Source organism: Saimiri boliviensis, chromosome 10 (genome assembly GCF_048565385.1).
Source record: "Saimiri boliviensis isolate mSaiBol1 chromosome 10, mSaiBol1.pri, whole genome shotgun sequence".
Taxonomy (NCBI): Eukaryota; Metazoa; Chordata; class Mammalia; order Primates; family Cebidae; genus Saimiri; species Saimiri boliviensis.
In genome coordinates this window covers 89,409,762-89,428,245 of record NC_133458.1, presented here as the reverse complement: position 1 = coordinate 89,428,245, position 18,484 = coordinate 89,409,762, and the positions used below count along the sequence as shown (strand labels likewise).

The window sequence follows — 18,484 nt, the reverse complement described above, 5'->3', positions numbered from 1 at the left end:
ACTCCCACAATTCACACATGTCGTGGGAAGAACCCGGTGGGAGGTGGTTGAATTATGTGGGTGGGTCTTTCATGTGCTGTTTTCATGATATTGAGTGAGTCTCCTGAGATTTGATAGTTTTAAAAATGGGAGTTTCCCTACACAAGCTCCCTCTTTTTTTTTTTTTTTTCTTTTTGAGGCAGCGTTGTGCTCTGTCACCCAGGCTGGAGTGCAATGGCACCATCTCAGCTCAGTGCAACCTCTACCTCTGAGTTCAAGCAATTCTCCTGCCTCAGCCTCCAAGTTGCTGGAATTACAGGTGTGCACCACCATGCCCAGCTAATTTGTTGTATTTTTAGTAGAAATGGGGTTTCACCATGTTGGCCATGTTGGCCAGGCTGGTCTCAAACTCCTAACTACCTCAGCCTCCCAAAGTGCTGGGATTACAGGTGTGAGCCACTGCGTCTTGCTCACAGGCTCTCTTTTTGTCTGTTGCCATTCATGTAAGATGTGACTTGCTCCTTGCCTTCCACCATGATTATGAGGCTTCTCTAAGTTGCCCAGTCTCAGGTACATCTTCATCAATTGCATAAAAATGGACTAATACAGTCAATTGGTACCAGTAGAGTGGGGCACTGCTGAAAAAATACCCAAAAATGTGGGAGTGACTTTGTAAATAGATAACAGGCAGAGGCTAGAACAATTTGGAGGAATCAGAAGAAGACAGGAAAATGTGGGAAAGTGTGGGAGTTCCTAGAGATTTGTTAAATGGTTCAAACCAAAATGCTGATAATGGTATGGACAATAAAGTCCAGGCTGAGGTTGTCTTAGGGGGAAATGAGCAACTTTTTGGGAACTGGAGCGAAGGCAATTCTTGTTATGTTTTAGCAAAGAGAGGTGGTATTTTGCCCCTGCCCTAGAAATATGTGGAACTTTGAACTTGAGAGAGATGATTTAGGGTATCTGGCAGAAGAAATTTCTAAGCAGCAAATCATTCAAGAGGTGATTTGGGTGCTGTTAAAAGCATTCAGCTTTAAAAGAGAAACAGAATAAAAGTTCAAAAAATTTGTAGCCTGACAAGGCAATAGAAAAGAAAATCCCATTTTCTGAGGAGAAATTCAAGCTGGCTGCAGAAATTTACGTAAGTAACGAGCAGCAAATATCATCACCAAGACAGTAGGGAAAATGTCTCCAGATCATGTCAGAGACCTTTGCTGCAGCCCCTCCCATCACAGGCCCAGAGGCCTAGGAGGAAAAAGCGGTTTCATGGGTTGGGCTCAGGGTCCTTGTGCTGTGTGTAGAGAAGGGACTTGATGCCCTGTGTCCCAGCTGCTCCAGCCATGGCTGAAAGGCACCAACATAGAGCTTGGGCTGTGGCTTCAGAGGGTGGAAGCATAAGCATTGGCAGCTTCCATGTGGTGTTGAGCCTATGAGTGCACAGAAGTTAAGAATTGAGATTTGGGAACCTCTGCCTAGATTTCAGAAGATGTATGGAAACGCCTGGATGACCAGGCAGAATTTTGCTGTAGGGGCAGGGCCCTCATGAAGAACCTCTGCTAGGGCAATGTGGAATGGAAATGTGGGGTGGGAACCCACACACAGCATCCCTGTTGAGGCATCACCTAGTGGAACTGTGACAAGAGGGCCACCATCCTTCAGATCCCAAAACGATAGATCCACCAACAGCTTGTACCACATACCTGGAAAAGCCACAGACACTCAGTGCCAGTCCATGAAAGCAGCCAGGAGGGAGGCTGTATCTTGCAAAACCACAGAGGCAGAGCTACCCAAGACCATGGGAACACACCTCTTGGAACAGCATGACGTGGAAACTTGGAGTCAAAGGGGATCATTTTGGAGCTTTAAGATTTGACTACCCCACTGGATTTTGGACTTGGGTGGGGTCTGTAGCCCCTTTGTTTTGGCCAATGTCTCCCATTTGGAATGGCTGTATTTACCCAATGCCTGTACCCCCATTATATCTAGGAAATAACTAACTTGCTTTTGATTTTACAGGCTCGTAGGTGGAAGGGAATTGGCTTGTCTCAGATGAGACTTTGGATTGTGGACTTTTGAGTTAATGCTGAAGTGAGTTAAGACTTTGGGGGACTATTGGGAAGGCGTGATTGGTTTTGAAATATGAGGACATGAGATTTGGGATGGGCCAGGGTTGGAATAACATAGTTTGGCTCTGTCCCCACCCAAATCTCATCTTGAATTTTAACTCCCACAATTCCCATGTGTTGTGGGAGGAACCCAGTGAGAGGTGATTGAATTATGGGGGAAGGTCTTTCGTTTGCTATTCTCATAATAGTGAATGAGTCTCACGAGGTCTGATGGTTTTAAAAATGGGTGTTTCGGCCTGGCGTAGTGGCTCACGCCTGTAATCCAAGCACTTTGGAGGCCAAGGTGGGTGGATCACCTGAGGTCGGGAGTTAAAGACCAGCCTGACCAACATGGTGAAACCCTGTCTTAAAAAAAAAAATAAATGAATAAAAATGGGAGTTTCTCTCAACAAGCTGTCTTTTTGCCTGCTGTCATTCATGTAAGATGTGACTTTTTTCCCCTTGCCTTCCACCTTGATTGTGAGGCTTCCCCAGCCACATGGAACTATAACTCCAATTAAATCTCTTTTGTAAATTGCCCAGTCTGGGGTATGTCTTTTTCAGCAGCCTGAAAATAAACTAATACAACCACTAATAAAGAGTGAGCTACGGAATGTCAGCAGCTCCCTGATGTTCCCTGATGCATGCTTAAGATAAGGCAACAGAAAATAGTGGACAAGAAACAACCTCAGAGAGCAAAGAGAGCAAAATGGAAGCCCTTGAAGGAGTTTCCCAGAGAGCACAACTGAAGGCCGAGATACTGCCTAGGAAGGAAATTACTCTTCCTTCCCCATGAGATTTAATATTACTAGAGATCAGTGACCATGGCAAGTTTTCCTTTCTCTCCTTTCCTGATTGGCAGTTTCAGTGTTTTAATCTTGCTTCTACTCTACCTTTCTATGTTGGGTAAGAGGGGGGCAGTTAACTCTTTTTTTTTTTTTTTTTTTTAATTTGAAACAAAGTTACATCCTTGTTGCCTAGGCTGGAGTACAATGGTGCAATCTCAGCTCACTGCAACCTCCAGCTCCTGGGTTCAAGTGATTCTCCTGCCACAGTCTCCCAAGTAGCTGGGATTAGAGGCATGTACCACTATGCCTGGCTAATGTTTTGTATTTTTAGTAGAGATGGGGATTCTCCATGTTGGTCAGGTGATCTGCCTGCCTTGGCCTCCCAAAGTGCTGGGATTACAGACATGAGCCACCGTACCCAGCCTTACTTTTAAGTTTTTCGATTGCTGGACCATGAGGTGCTGTCTGGACCAGACTTAAGGTACACATTTCCCAGGGTTCCTGATCTTTGACCTGGTTGCAGAATCTGGATGAAATTTGAGAACTGTATCCCTGGGAAAGATTCACTGTGTTCTGTATATGAGAAAGTGTGATCAATATTTGGCAATCAAAGAAGTAGACATGGAAGAGAGTGTTAATTGCCTAACAAAAATCCATTTCCGTTGCTCTCTTGCAAAGTGTCACTTTTCTTTTTTTGAGACAATGTCTCACTCTGTCACCCAGGCTGGAGTACAATGGCATGGTCTTGGCTCACTGCAACCTCCGCTTCCCAGGTTCAACCAATTCTTCTGCCTGGGATTACAGGGACCTGCCACCATGCCCAGCTAATTTTGTATTTTTGGTAGAGACCAGGTTTCACCATGTTGGCCAGGTTGTCTTCTCAAACTCCTGACCTCATGATCTGCCTGCCTTGGCCTCCCAAAATGCTAGGATTACAAGTATGAGTCACCGCACTCGGTCGGAAAGTGTCACTTTTAGCTGGTTATGTGACAGCCAAGCTATAAGATTCCCAGACTTGATAACTGAGATGTAAGCAGCAGTGTTTTATGGTACTTCAGGGAAGTCTTCCTGAAAAGGAAGTATGTTTTCTGAAATGGATGTGAAATGATTTTTTTTTTTTTAATTTTAAAACTTTATTTCTGCAAAGCCAATCAAGAAGTGTTGGAAGGAGGCCGGGCGCGGTGGCTCAAGCCTGTAATCCCAGCACTTTGGGAGGCCGAGGCGGGTGGATCATGAGGTCAAGAGATCGAGACCATCCTGGTCAACACGGTGAAACCCCGTCTCTACTAAAAATACAAAACATTAGCTGGGCATGGTGGCGTGTGCCTGTAATCCCAGCTACTCAGGAGGTTGAGGCAGGAGAATTGCCTGAACCCGGGAGGCGGAGGTTGCGGTGAGCCGAGATCGCGCCATTGCACTCCAGCCTGGGTAACAAGAGCCAAACTCCGTCTCAAAAAAAAAAAAAAAAAAAAAAAAAAAGAAGTGTTGGAAGGAAAAAGTGTAAAAGTTACTCTCGCATATTTGGGAACAGCAAGCACTTAGTGTGAGAAAATGAGGACTTAAACAGTTGAATCAAAGGCAGTATGCTGCTACTTGCATTTAAATCAACGGTGATGTTCTTTCTTAAGCAACAATCATCTCTTTCCTAATAGCTACAATATGATACAGTACGCAACAGCTCACTTGAAAGTGCTAGAATCAGAGGATAAAGAAGCCAGAAGCCACCCCACTTACATTTTCTGCTATACAAAGCCTTTTGGCGCTTGATAAATCAAGCATTCATGTAGCATTACATTCAACAGAAACATCTCTCGTACTTTGGGTTTAAGATCCTTGTCCCTCCAGTTCCAATGTCGTGACATCCGACTCTTCATCATTGTAAATATTTTCAGCCATTTGCCATATCTGCATGATGTTATCCTCAGACACTGAGCAAATGACCCAAGGCTCATTGGGGTTCCAACTAAAATCTGAAATCTTGGCAGTGTGTCCTCCATGAATAAACAGGAGTTCTGGAGGCCCGTCTTCTTCATCTTCTGCTGATTGTTCTTCCCCAATTTTACTTAAATCCCACACATTCAGGCGGCGGTCAGTACCACTTGAAGCCAGAATAGTTTCATTATGTGGAGACCAGTGGACCTGGAAAATTTCATCTTTATGAGATTCGAAGGTATGGAGTTTTAATTTTAAGTTATGCAGATCCCATAAAGCTACGGTCTTATCCGCAGAGCCAGTGGCTAGGATAAATTCGCTGTAGGGATTGAATGAGAGGCAATTGACTTCGGCAGTGTGTGCATCCACCAAGTGGCTCGGCTTGGAGGTGGTATTGGACCTGGTGTCCCATATCATCAGTTTTTGATCATCAGCAACAGATCCAAACAACGACTCGTGCAGCAGGTGCCAGGCCACATCCTCCACAACAGCCGAGTGGCCGGTAAAGATCGCTTTAGCATCCACAATTTTGCCTTCCTTTGGTCCTGCGTTTATATCCCACAGACAGACAGTATGGTCATCAGATGCACTCAGGAGATGTCCACTCAAATTCGAATTCCAGGAGAGACCATAGCCTTCCTTCTGGTGACCTCTTAACCTGAGATCAGGATTACATTCTCCACTTGGGTCTGGTTTAGCAGGGATGATAGCTGTCTTGTATCAGGAGGAGAAAGGCCAGACTCCAGGAATGGCAGAGTGATGTGTGTTTGGGAGTGTAGATCTCTGAAAATTCTGAAAGCCTCTTTTGCCCATACCTTTGCTGACGGATATGTTATCAAACTTAATGGTCTTTCCAAACAGATGAAATATAGCATCTCATAGTTTTAATTACCATTTTTCTTTGAGTGAGATGGATAATGTTTTCATATTTAAGAAGCATTGTTTCGTTTAGTGCATTTTCTGTTGGCATGTTGGCCTTTTCCATATCAATTTATAGGTTCTATTATTTATTTATTTTATTTATTTATTTATTTTTGAGACGTAGTCTTGCTCTGTCACTAGGCTGGAGTGCAGTGGCACAATCTCGGCTCACTGCAACCTCCGCCTCCTGGGTTCAAGCGATTCTTCTGCCTCAGCCTTCTGAGGACCACAGGCATGTGCCAGCATGCCTGGCTAATTTTTTTGTATTTTTGGTAGAGGTGGGGTTTCACCATGTTGGCCAGGATGGTCTCGATCTCTTGACCTCGTGATCCACCCTCCTTGGCCTCCCAAAGTGCTGGGATTATAGGTGTGAACCACCGTGACTGGCCTATTATTTATTTTTTAAGTAATAGAGATGGGGGTCTCACCATGTTGCCCAGGCTGATCTTGAACTGCAGGGTTCAGGCAATCCTCCTGCTTCAGCCTCCCAAAGTGGTGGGATTGCATGTGTGAGCCACCACACCCAGCCTATAGATCCTTTTCTATTTTATAGAAATTATATCTGTGATGTGAATGGTAGATATTTTTCCCGTTTGTCTTTTGACTTTGATTAGAGCAAATATTTTCCAAGCTTTCCTTTTGTATATTTTGTTTTAAATTTTTATTTTATTTTTGGGACAGAGTCTTTCTCTGTTGCCTAGGCTGGAATGCCCATGCTCAAGGGATCCTCTCATGCCACTTCACACAGCTATATATATATATTTTTTCTTTTAGAGATGGAGTTTCCCTATGTTGCCAGGCTGGTCCTGAATTCCTGGGCCTAAGGGATCCTCCCACCTCGGCCTTCTAAAGTGTTAGGGTTATAGGCATGAGCCACTGTACCTAGCCAAGTATTATTTTACATCCCACTGTCGCCTTTTTTTTTTTTTTAAATTAGAAAAAATAAGTTGCCTAGGAGAAAGGAGAAGAAAAAGAGAAGTGAATGAGGGGAGTATTTCTCAGATAATATATTCAAGGTGACTGTTATTTTTTCTCTCTGTGTTTGAGTTTGGATATATTCCTTTGATCTGTCTTCAAATTAATTAATCTTTTCTTTTGCACTGTGAATCCAGCTCATAAATTCTTAATTTCTGATAATTAAGAATATTTATCTGAATATTTTACAATTATTGAATGTCTACTTCATTCTCTTAAAAAAGATTCTAATTCTCTGATTTTATACTTCATCTTTTCATTCTCATTGTCAATCTTTACCCCTATTTTCTTTAACATATTAATAACATATTAATATAGTTATTTTGAAATCTTTCTTTCTAACTTCATTATCTGGATCATCTCTACCTGCTTCCATCTCTTGGCTATCAGTCACTTAAACTAAAAAAAAAAAAATTTAGATAGGGTCTTGCTCTGTCCTGCAGGCTAGAGTACAGTGGTACAATCATAGCTCACTGCAGCCTTGAACTCCCAGCTCAAGCGATCCCCCTGCCTCAGTCTTCTTGGTAGTTAGGACTACAGTTGTATGCCACCATGCCTGGCTAATTTTTTTATTTTTTGTTTTTTGTAAAGATAGGGACTTGCTGTGCTTAGGTGCCAGTCGGCAGGGACAGTAACAACTGGATGCCTGCAACAGGCCAGGCACTGTTTATCTCATTTAATCTTCATATCAACCATATGGGGTGGGTATTGTCATCTGTACTTTACAGTTGGGGAAACTGAGGCCCAGGGACACTCAGAATAACTTTCCTAATATCCTAACTAGAATGTGACAGAATGGGGGGTCAGAGCCAGTCTTGTCTAAAAAAGCAGCACCTACCTTTTTCCACTGAGGGGTACTCTGTTACTCTAATTTGTCATTGACAATAATTTTTTTTTTTTTTTTTTTTTGAGACGGAGTTTCGCTCTTGTTACCCAGGCTGGAGTGCAATGGCGCGATCTCGGCTCACCGCAACCTCCGCTTCCTGGGTTCAGGCAATTCTTCTGCCTCAGCCTCCTGAGTAGCTGGATTACAGGCACGCGCCACCATGCCCAGCTAATTTTTTTTTTTTTTTTTTTTTTGTATTTTTAGCAGAGATGGGGTTTCACCATGTTGACCACGTTGGTCTCGATCTCTTGACCTCGTGATCCACCCGCCTCGGTCTCCCAAAGTGCTGGGATTACAGGCTTGAGCCACCGCGCCCGGCCGACAATAATTAAATATGATTAGCAAGTGTGGCTTCTCTTTAACGTTTAGTCTACACCCCTTGAGGCAAACATAGGTATCTGATCAGCTGGGGCCTGTGGACTTTGGATGCATCTCCCCAGGACCTCAGTGTCCAGCAGGGGGAGCGGGAGAGCAGCATCTGTCTGGTAAGAGGTCTGAGCTCCTGTCCTGGTGCTCCCGGCTTTACTGTCTTAATACCTCACTTAGCTTTTGGCTGGTAGTTCAACATCAGTGGTTTTGCCATTGTTTTCCCTTTGCTACGATGATAGCCTCTGCCACTACTGTTGACCTGTCTTAGATGGTGCAGAAATTGATATCACAGAGAAACGCTGTCCTTGGATCCCTGTGCTTCATAGGGCAAACAGAATGAGAAGCCACATGGGTTAAGAAACCCACCTGAGAAAACATGGTAGGACTAGAGTATGTGTTGTCTTGTCTTTTCTGGAACAAGGCCAAGCATAAATAAAAACAGGACACGGGAGATGGTATAAACTAGTGGGGAGACTGAGCCCCTAAAAGGCAGAGTGTAGAAAGCAGATGGTGGAGGTGGAACACGGGAGGGGCATGGAAGGCTCAGGAGGCAAGTGGTGAGGCCGTGAGGGTCCAGGCAGGTAGCGATGGGCTGAGTGACTGAGCAAATGATACTGCATGCCTTGGGAGCTGGTGGGTCATGTTTGTTCTGCAGAGATGACACATGACATTGAAGCAGAGATGGCAGGGATACAGTTGTGGTTGAAAGCTAAAACTAGCTGGGTAAGGATGCAACAATGTACAACGCCCAGAACTGTGGCTGGAGTTGGGCTTTGAGGCAGAGAGCAGGAATTCTGAAAAGATAAACTGGGGCTTGGCTTTGAGCTTGTCGGGTTGATGTTAGGGGAGTGCTTATGGAGCAGAGGAGGGCATGTATTCATAACCCTGGGAGGGCAGGCTGATGCTGGCCAAGCAGGTAGCAGTGAACGCCTAAGGAGGATGGCGCTAGAGCGGACCATGGCTTGGCAGTACTTGCTGCAGGAGTCCTGCACCTCTCTTTTCCAGGTGCCCGTCCATAGTGCCTTCTGAATCCCAGCTCCCCACCCTCTTTCTCCTCTGGTGGGCCTGCAACCAGTTCTGTTCTGGAATTACTTGCTTAGTGAAATGTTGGTAGATGACATATTGTACTTGGATGGTAGGGGTGGCGTCAGTAAGTTTTGAAATTAAAAATTCTTCTACAGCCAAGAAAATACAGCTTTTTTGGCCACTGCCTGGATGGAAGGGGCAGACACAGTGCACAACGGTGTCATGTACATTACCTCACAGGGGTGGTATTTTGAGATAGGAGCCATGCTTTACACGCCCTCAAGTGTGCCTTGCTAAACATCCGGATTACTCAGAAGATTGTCATCTGAAGCCAAGAGGTCCAAGACTCCTGGTGGCCACCTTGACTTGTCTCCTAGCAAAATGTGCTTTCTTTTTAATACTCTGGTCTTCAGCACAAATGCATTCCCCTCTTGATTTGCAACGGGCTGAGGAAAAATGATTAGGTTCCTGTTCCTTCGATTCTTGACTGAGATTCAGATGGGCATGGGTTTGAGCTGCTCTGACGACCCAGGGAATAGTTCCAATTATTTAGTGGAAATGAAGCAACTGTTTCAACATGAGATCCACAGAACTTAAGAAGACAGAGGGCCAAGAATTTATTTCCAAGTAGTTAGGGAAACGACTAAGCACTTTTGGTTACTGATGCCAAATTAAGAAACTCACATAATCCAAGACTTATTGTTGGCTTATCAAAAGCATAGTTTTGAAAACTCAAAGTATTGAAAAAAATGTTCTTTATTAAAACCAAGGAGAAGAAATATGTCTAAGTAAATTTTTGTGATGCAAAATTCATGGTACGTGTTTAAAAATAGCATCCTCCCACCAATTTTAAAAGTGGTGAATGTTCATGGTAGAAAAACTGGGAAATATGAAACTAAAAAATTAATTGAGAACATAGCATCTGTAATCTTCTAGTTAGAAATGGCCACTCAAGATTTTAGTGGATTCATTCTGGGCTTCAGTTTTCAGTGGATAAACTGGCTTTTGTTTTTTTCTCTCCATAATGCCATGTACTGAGCATTTTCCAATGCCATGCAGATTAATTATAAACCTTTTAAATGGCTGCATAATCACTGTGTGAATGTCATTTAATTTTTTAATTTTAAAACTTTCGTCTTGAAATAATTTGTCTTACCCAATGTTGCAAAAAGAGTACAAAGATATTTAGTATACTTTTCAGCCAGCTTTTGCAAATGTTAACATCTTACATAATCCTGTACAATTATCAAAACCAGAAAATTAACTATGATACAATACTTTAATCTTCAGACCTTGCCCAAATTTCATGAATTGCTCCTTTAATATCTAGGACCATGCCATGCATTAAGCTGTAGTGTCTCCTTTGTTTTCTCCGTTTGGGGATAGTTCCTTCATTTTTTGTTGTCTTTTATTACCTCAACTTATTTTGTAGAATGTTCTTCAGTTTGAGTTTGTTTGACATTTTCTCATGATTAAATTCAGGTTATGCATTTTTGGTAAGGATACCACAGAGATGATGTGCCCTGATCTGAATCTCAGTGCATCAGTTTGGAAGGTGATGTACTATAATTTATTAAGCGATTTTTCTGGACTGAAACATTTAGGTAATTTCTGATTCAGATATATGATTCTGTATCTTTATATCTGATTATTTTCTATTATTTATTTTTATATTATTATTATTATTATTTTGGAGACAGAGTCTCACTCTGTGACTCAGGCTGGAGTGTGGTGGTGCGATTTCAGCTCACTGCAACCTCTGCCTCCCGGATTCAAAGGATTCTCATGCCTCAGCCTCCTGAGTAACTGGGATTACAAGCACACACCACCATGCCAGGCTTTTAAAAATATTTTTAGTAGAGACAGCTTTCGCCGTGTTTCCTAGGCTGCTCTTGAACTCCTGGTCTCTAGTGATCTGCCTACCTTGGCCTCCCAAAGTGCTGGGATTATAGGTGTGGGCCACCACGCCCAGCTTGTATCTGATTGTTTTCTAAGAAGTGATTCTTAAAAATGGAATGAGTCAAGTAATGTTTTGTTTTGTTTTTTTAAGAGACAAGATCTGGCTCTGTCACCCAGGCAGGAGTGCGCGTAAATCAACCTCCTGGGTTCAAGCAGTCGTCCTGCCTCAGCCTCCTGAGTAGCTGAGATTATAGGTACAAGCCACTGCATCTGGCATAAACATTTTTAAGGCTTTTGCCAGCATATTACAAAAGCGTTTTCCAGAAAGGTTTTATCCATTTATTCTTAGGAATAGAATGCCTTTCCATCACTAAATGTTCTGAGTAACAAAGTAAAATAAAAACTTTTAAAATTTGATTACTATGGAGGCTAATCAGCTTTACATGTATTTCTTTTTTTTTTTTTTTTTGAGACAGAGTGTCGCTGTTGTTACCCAGGCTGGAGTGCAATGGCGCGATCTCGGCTCACCGCAACCTCCGCCTCCTGGGTTCAGGCAATTCTCCTGCCTCAGCCTCCTGAGTAGCTGGGACTACAGGCACGCGCCACCATGCCCAGCTAATTTTTTGTATTTTTAGTAGAGACGGGGTTTCACCGTGTTGACCAGGATGGTCTCGATCTCTCGACCTCATGATCCACCCGCCTCGGCCTCCCAAAGTGCTGGGATTACAGGCTTGAGCCACTGCGCCCGGCTACATGTATTTCTTAACCATTTTTCATTCTGATTTTATGACATATTTAATTACTCTCAAACACAGCACTAACTGCTTTGCATATACGTTCTCATTTAATCCTTCTAACCACTCCCTGAGGATAATACAATTATTTTTTATTTTTTATTTTTTTTGAGACGGAGTTTTCGCTCTTGTTACCCAGGCTGGAGTGCAATGGAGCGATCTCGGCTCACCGCAACCTCTGCCTCCTGGGCTCAGGCAATTCTCCTGCCTCAGCCTCCTGAGTAGCTGGGATTACAGGCACGCGCCACCATGCCCAGCTAATTTTTTGTATTTTTAGTAGAGACGGGGTTTCACCATGTTGACCAGGATGGTCTCGATCTCTTGACCTCGTGATCCACCCGCCTCAGCCTCCCAAAGTGCTGGGATTACAGGCTTGAGCCACCGCGCCCGGCGGATAATACATTTATTATTTATATTTCACGGATTAGAAAAATCTGGGGGTCAGAATATTTAAATAATGGCTAATTTTAATGTTTAAATTCAGATAGCTATTAACTGGTAGAGACAGAATTAGAACTCAGAACTTCTGATTTAAAAGCATATGCACATAACATTTATGCTATTTTCTCTTTTTGTGTCTTTAACAATGACACAAAAACCGTCGTTACTTAACAATGACAGCTTTTATGTTTAATGCTTCCAACATCTTCAAAATGGTAACAGAAAAATCTATGCCGAGTGGTTTAATGCTTAAAATGTGAATAGCTTTCAGAAAATGGGAACTCAGGAGGGTTTATTCTTTTCATTTAAATTCTGTGAGTTGCTGAATTAAACTTAAAATTTATACTGAGCCCTTTAAAAATAATTGCAGTAAAATAGTTCCTTTAAAACTTTTTTGGTGTATGTAAAACTCTGTTTTAAAAGTGTAAAACTCTTCTAATCTTGCCTCCTTCTGTTTTAGAAATGATATCTTCATAAAAGCAAATAAAATAAATGGCTTAGTTTTTTTTTTTTTTAATTCAAAAGACAATAGTAACTCCAGACATTGATTTCCCTTTTTCATTTTCAAAATGCTCATAGTTGAATTACCTACCCTATGAACAAGTGAGGGCAAGTTTTTCTATCTCCTTATGGAAACAGAAGCTGAGAAAGGTTCAGTGATATCTCCCGTCATACAGCTAGTTTGTAGCAGATTTGGTAGCAAAATATAGGCTATGTATATTTCAGCTATTTCCACCGTATAAAAATAAGTTAGGAGTGAGGTGTGAAACACTGAAATTCTAAACATTCCTCAAAGTTTTATGTCTTTTCTGAATAAGAAAACAATATCCATTCTGGATGTCTTAATTTTGGTATCTTACAAATTATCTTAAGAAACAACATGTTAAAATGAAACTTATATTTCTTCCTAAATCTGTTTTCTCAAAATGTCAGTGAATGCTTCCACCATCTTTCCATTTGCTTAAGCCAGCAACTTGGGAGTCTTCCTTAGCTCCTTTTCTCTTTCATTCAATCCTCATGCTCTGTGATTTTATCTCCTGAGAACACTCCTATTCCCTTCCTTAGTTTAGAGTATTAACAGTATGGAGTTGACCCTTCAGCAAAGTGAGGGCTAAGAGCACCATCCCCCTGCGTGGTCTAAAAATCCTTATAAAACTTTTTATTTCCCCAAAACTTAACTACTAATAGTCTACTATTAACCAGAAGCCTTACTAATAATGTAAACAGTAGATTAACAGATCTTCTGTATGTTATATATATATATAATATATCATATTCTTACCATAAAGTAAGCTAGAGAAGAGATAATGTTATTAAGAAAATCATAAGGAAGAGAAAATAAATTTACTATTCATAAATAGTAAAGTGGATCATCTTTAAATAAAGATGAAGTGGATCATTATAAAGGCATTCATCTTCATTGTCTTCATGCTGAGTAGACTGAGGAGAAAACAGAGGGGTTAGTCTTGCTATCTTGGGGTGACAGAGGCGGAAGAGGTAGAGGGAGCAGGAGAGGCAGGCGCCCTCAGGGTAACTTTATAGAAATACATCATAATGGCTGGGCGTAGTGGCTCTTGCCTATAATCCCAGCACTTTGGGAGGCCAAGGTGGGTGGATCATGAGATCAAGAGATCAAGACCATCCTGGTCAACATGGTGAAACCTTGTCTCTACTGAAAATACGAAAATTAGCTGGGCATGGTGGTGCACGCCTGTAGTCCTAGCTACTTGGGAGGCTGAGGCAGGAGAATTGCTTGAACCCAGGAGGCGGAGGTTGCAGTGAGCCGAGATCGCTCCATTGCACTCCAGCCTGTGTAACAAGAGCGAAACTCTATCTAAAAAAAAAAAAAAAAAAAAAAAAAAAAAAGTGCATCATAATTTCTGTTTGACTTTTGTGCTTTTACATTTATTTAAAAGTGTTTCTATATGCTACTGATCCTTCTTCCACTGTTTGCTTTCATTTTAGTGCCCAAACATAGCAGAGTCCATGACTTAAAAGAAGTCCAAAGCAGTCTTGAATCATCAGAACTCTTCTGCCAGATGGTCTAATGTCAGTTTGTTTCCTGGCCTTGGTGGTCTAATGTCCGTTTGTTTCCTGGCCCTGATGGTCTAATGTCCATTTGTTTCCTGGCACTGCTTCTACATCTTCCTCATCCTCTGGCACTGGTTCAGAAGTGCACATCTCTATCAAACCATCTTCTGTTAATTTCTTTAGTGTGGTGTCTATTTGCTCTTAAATATCTCCCAGGTCTCTATCTTGAAGCTCTTTACCACCCACCCCCTCCACTGCACTCTTTTTGCCATATCCACAGTTTCTTTCATGATTTCCTTGATTGGCTCGTTTATAAATCCTGTGAAGTCATGTACAACATCTGGACTGCTTTCTCCAGCAGGAAGGTATTATTTTGGGCTTGATGGATTTCATGTCTTTTTCTGTAACGATGGTGTATCCATTGTTTTTCTGTAGCAATGGTGTATCATCAATGATGTAGTCCTTCCAGGCTTTCATAATGTTCTGTCAGTGTTTGATTTCATAATGTTGACAATTCTTTCTAGAGAATATACTGTGTAATGAGCTTCAAGGTCTTTATGACCTGCTGATCTAGAGGCTGAATTAGAGACCTTGTGTTTGGGGGCAATAATGATAGACCATCTCAGAGCCTTCAGTGTGAACTCCTAGGGTTCTGGGTGGCCAGGGGCATTGTTCAATATTAAAAGAACTTCAAAAGACAACCCCTTATTGACAAGGTACTTCCTGACTTCAGAGACAAAGTGTCAATAGAATGAATCCAGAAAAAGGGTTCTTGCCGTTCAGGCCTTTTCGTCGTATAACCAAAATACTTACAGTTGGTATTTCTCTGTTCTCATCAAGGCTCAGGGGTTAGCAGCTTTATAGATAAGAGCAGTCCTGATCATAAACCTGACTGCATTTGCACAAAACAGTGGAGTTAGCTTCTTTCTTTCTGCCTTAAATCTTGGGGCTTACTTGTCTTCTTTACTAATAAATATCCTTTGCGGCTTTTTTTTTTTTTTTTCCCAAAAGAGGGCACTTTCATCTGCATTAAAAACCTGTTCAGGCAGATATCCTTTCTCTTCCATGATTTTCTTTTTTCTGTCTTTCTTCTTCTTCTTTTTTTTCATGTGGAAGGAAGATTGGGGAGGGGGAAATCACAGCCAAGGGAACCTCCTTCTTGATTTTCTGAATAGCACCATGGCATCCTGCCATGCCTACTGCGCCACTGCTGCATGCGGGTGGCCCTCTGACCCGGCCACAGGCTGGCTCACGCCTCAGCCACCTTGGTCAGGAGAAGCTGCTTCTCCTGTTATCTTGACATTTTTTTTTTTTTTTCCTTTGAGACGGAGTTTCGCTCTTGTTACCCAGGCTGGAGTGCAATGGCGTGATCTCGGCTCACTGCAACCTCCGCCTCCTGGGCTCAGGCAGTTCTCCTGCCTCAGCCTCCTGAGTAGCTGGGATTACAGGCACGCACCACCATGCCCAGATAGTTTTTTGTATTTTTAGTAGAGACGGGGTTTCACCATGTTGACCAGGATGGTCTCGATCTCTTGACCTCGTGATCCACCCGCCTCGGCCTCCCAAAGTGCTGGGATTACAGGCTTGAGCCATCGCGCCTGGCCTATCTTGACATTTTTAAAGCAAAACCTCTTTCTAAAATTATCAAACCATCCTTTGCTGACATTAAATTCTCCATCTTTATATCCTTCATCTTCCTTTTAAGTTATTATTTAATGACTTCACTTTTTCTCTAATTTTATTCAAGCCTATAGATGTGCCTTTCTTGTAGCAATGCTGCCCCACATAAAAGTCACATTTTCAACATGAGACAGAAAGGTGTTTTGCAGAAAGTGCAAAATTTTTGCACCTACTGGCATAGCTGCATTGACAGCTTCACAAATTTTCTTTTCTTGTTTTACAATGGTCCCTACACTGGATTTATCTATCTTGAAATGGCAGACACAATGGAGATGCAGATCTCTATCTATGCTACACATCAAACAATTCAACTTTTTCTTGTAATGTTATAACTTTGTTCTGCTTTTTGGGAGCATTAACAGCATTACTTACTAGTGGCACTTTATATGGGTCCCCTGGTGTTATTTAAGGTTAATGGTAACACTTAAGCTCAGGAACCACAAGAGTGGTTCACTTTTACTGTGACACACAATTTACTGGAAAGATGAAATGTTCACTTGAAGATAATTAGTGTTACATGGTGTTTTATGCATATGCTTGTGATACTTGAGCTTACTGCAGCAGCAGGAGGTGGCTACCAAATTATTAAAATAGTATAGTATTACTACAGTTAATTTTATGTAGTTACAATTTGATACCATATATTTGGTTACATTTGTCTTGACTGTGTTTACATGTGTTTTGATACATTTTAACTTTTGATAATAGATTTGTGTGTATTTTATGGTAGCAAATGATAAAGTAGACTAATATCTACGTATATTTTAAGCCTTCATGACATATCTTTTTCTTTATTTTTTCACTATTTTTCAACTGTGGGTTTGTGAGGTTTTTTTTTCAAATTATTGTAAATCTCCAAAATGTTTCCAATATATTTGTTGAAAAATCCACATATAAGCAGAACTTTGCAGTTCAAACCTGTGTTATTTGAGTCAATTATGGTCTCTTTCCTGAGTTTACAGTGGTTACCTAAGTTCGGTCTACTCCTCCAGTCTTGTTCCCTGATCTATCCCATTCTTCCTTATGCAGCATCCAGAATAACCTGGCTCCAGGCCAATAGCACTGGTCCACCTAGCTGGGACATGGGTAGAGGAACTGCTCTCAATTGGCCATCCAAGGTAGATATTGTATGGACAATTATAGGGGCTTGAGTGTAATGGACATCCCCCAACCCACTGTAATATTCTTTTAAAGTACAAACTACACCAACATGTCTTCTTATATCAAGGACATACTAAGGAGTTTACAAATGGATGAACACATGACAGCTGGGGCCTGACTGTCTCAGCCAGTTTTAACCAGGTTCTAGCAAGGCAATTATTCAGAGCCTTATTAGTTTAACAGCTTTGATCTTCCTGGAAGCTGAATATGAATAGAAGGAAAACTGCTGATTGTGATTAATGTTATACCCAAGGAAGGTATACACGTGTGTGTGTGTGTGTGTGTGTGTGTGTGTGTGTGTATCTTAAATAATGTTTAGTTTGTCTAATGATAATATCTGAATCCTATCAATTTTGCGTTCTGCTGTCATGTAGAAATTATTCACTTGGGACTAAAATTGTCCAAATGGATAAATTCTTTGAGGAACTGAGGATTTGCTTCTTTAAGCTCTAAAACTGTGTATTTGGCATTTTGAATCAGAAATGTGTTATATACCTCCCCATCAAGGTAACCGTTGTAAATTGTTGTTTTTTGATTACTTAGGACTTTAAATATAAGTGGGTTCAGTGATGTTTCTAGGGTCTATTGAAAAATAGCAAGGTATTTGCCCCATCATTAAATACCCCCAGATAGTTATTTTCAACTTTTTGTAGTTTTTCTGTTTCGCATCTAGCTGATATTTCATGCTGTTGCCTATGAGTTTACCTATAGCAACTCTTGGTCCCACTTCCAATTTTGTTGAATGCTGGAGAAACCAAGCCAAGCCTTAGAGAGCTGTATGCAACACAAGAGTAAATAGGTCCAGAAGAAGAGTGTAGGGGCTTATCTAGGATCATAGTGTATACATGTCAGAACAGAGGCTTCGTTATATCCACTATTTGAAACCAGTCTTTAAAGACTAATAGTAAAATAAACATCCAAAACATCCATGTATTACATCTACCATTTGAAGATCAAAATGGCAGATTATTGGCAGTTACATCTGGTTAAACCACACACACACACACACACACACACACACACACATATGTATACACACACACACATATATATGTATACACACATATATATGTGTGTGTGTGTTGTTTAATATATATGTGTGTGTGTGGTTTAACCAGATGTACTGGCAGTTACATCTGGTTTAACCACACACACACAGACACACACACACACACACAAATATATATATGTGTGTGTGTGTGTGTGTGTGGTTTAACCATATATATATATATATATATATATATATATATATATCATGCTTGAGTGAGTTAGATCAGTGTTTCTCAAATTACTGGGGTTAGTTTTTGTTTTGTTTTTGGTAATTTTCACTCCATCACATACTAATTGTTTTGCAAAAGACAAAAAAAAATAAATTGCTGATTTTTTTGTATTTTTAGTAGAGATGGGGTTTCACCATGTTGACCAGGATGGTCTCGGTCTCTTGACCTCGTGATCCACCTGCCTCGGCCTCCCAAAGTTCTGGGATTACAGGCTTGA

General features: G+C 41.4%; 1 protein-coding gene and 1 pseudogene across 1 annotated transcript in view; one reads left to right on the top strand and one right to left on the bottom strand.

Annotated features, from left to right (window-relative positions):
• TOMM7 (translocase of outer mitochondrial membrane 7) overlaps positions 1-18,484 on the top strand; it is a 176,059-nt gene that overhangs the window by 39,305 nt on the left and 118,270 nt on the right. The gene's annotated exons all lie outside the window — the stretch shown is intronic.
• Positions 4,379-5,314, bottom strand: LOC120365321 (histone-binding protein RBBP7 pseudogene; annotated as a pseudogene).